This window comes from Zychaea mexicana (assembly GCF_025766255.1).
Source record: "Zychaea mexicana strain RSA 1403 chromosome Unknown BDB00scaffold_165, whole genome shotgun sequence".
In the NCBI taxonomy this organism is placed as follows: Eukaryota; Fungi; Mucoromycota; class Mucoromycetes; order Mucorales; family Lichtheimiaceae; genus Zychaea; species Zychaea mexicana.
Window position 1 is genome coordinate 79,421 of NW_026516828.1, and position 2,069 is coordinate 81,489.

Sequence of the window (2,069 nt, forward strand, 5' to 3'; positions counted from 1 at the left end):
TCTTAAGTGAGACTACGATTTCTGACTTACTGCGATCTTCCTTTCACGTAAAACATTTGGAGCGCTCATTGTATCCTAGCAACGAGGCCTAACAGAAAAAGTCCATTAGAGTGAGAAAAATACATTTTAGCGAAACCACTTGCGCATCTGCTATTATGTCAAACCTGTTGCTCACCACGTTCAATACTTGGTAAGGGTTGCTACAATTACGAACCTCCTGTAGAAGGTGGAAAATTGTGTGACGTGGTCCTGTCGGCCCCGCTATTGCCTCTATCTGTCATGGGATCACCCAATCCTCTATTTATTTCGTTTACAGCAATTATCAATAAACAATCTCTTTCTTCCCTGCATTTCTATCTCTTGGCGCCGTTTTCGTCAAGTCGTTTCTCATCGGTTTCACTTCGTATGTGAGGGCAAGAAGGGTTCCTTGGCTCGATAGCCTCGTAATGGTCATTAATGGACGATTATTATAATATAGTTTTGATCTGCTCTTGTACTCCAATATCCCTGTTCTCAGACGTTATCTCTGTTCATTCAGACGTTGTATCTCTGCTCTGCAGTCGTTGTATCTCTGTCCTCCTCCTTCATTGAGGTATGGATTAGTCGTTTATATTTTGCTCCTATCATTTTTGCTATTATCCCCCTTTATCCCTGATATATGTATCGTTGTATGTAGGCATAGTGTGACAGTCTTTTTAAAGATCTTATTACAATACTCCGCGTTGTGACTTCGCGGATCTCGCGGCCAATTACATCGCGAGATTGGGCAACCAAACAGACCACAATATAAGAATCTCCGTGAAACGCCATATGTCTCCATGCATCTCTTGTACTATTGTATTCCTGCAAGCACCGAGACTTGATTTCAAAATAGAGAAAGACAAGTTACTATTCCTTGTTTTTTTTCGCTATATATAAGCCTGGTAGTAAAAAGCTGGAGAATTCGGTAGGCTGGAGGACCCAACAATACAACCGCCATTGCAGTCCATGGATCACGCGGATTCTTTGTCAATTATTACAACGACGAGTACGCCTGACATCGGTCACACGTGTTGTCAAGGGTGCTCTTTACATGCGTGTGTCGCGGGAGACTTTTGTTATTGTCGCATTCATTCATACTAATCTGACCGGTGGTCTCAGCATCCGAAAAGTTGACCATCAGTAAGTCAGTTATATGAGCAAACAAAACGATCCATTAGTGCCATGCAAGAGCAATGTTCGGTTCAGATATTTACATCAGGCTGGACCAACAATGATCCAGACCGACTATATAATTTTGATATACCATCTACGTTTGTATGTATGATGGGACCAAGTGAGTATGTGAGCTTCATCAATAGGTGTTTGTATTCCAAAAAAGAGAACAAGGAGCACATCAAATTACTGCTCTTGCATATATAAAACCGACTGTTTGAAAACAACTTGTGATTATCTACGTTAGTGCAGGACTATCTGGTCCAGACACGATAGGCTCCATTGCAATCAAATTAGCAACCAATTCGCGCCGTTGCTCCCGTCCTAGAAAAGCCCAAATTGCTATAAGATATGATGAAAGGAAAGGAATAACGAATGAACCAAAAGCAGGTGACAGCCGCGGGCATGAAATTGTAAGAATAAAGCATCCTTTGGAAATCTTAATACGCTTTATAATTTTTGGCGAACAACAAACTCGCTGCCGATTTTATATACCAAAACACGAAGAACACGGTTGATATTATGTGTGAAGTATTACATAAATCGCCAAATCGAGGCAATAATAGCTTTGCTCCACGAATATCACTAAACACCTCAGCTCCTGCGTAAACGTGTGCTTCTGGAGAAAATATATCTTATACATACTACTCCTCCTTAGTTGATATAATTCTAAAATAAAATCATTAGCTTACTCACATCACCAATAATCTATAGAGTTTCAAAAATCAAAAATTTAATTCGACAAACATTTATTTGGGGTGGTTGTGAGTACCTAATAGGTGCCACCATGCCACCGATATATTATTCGTAAAAACAAAGGCTATATATGTCAGAGAAAAGGCAAGTCATTTACTCACAGACAAATCTTTACATTC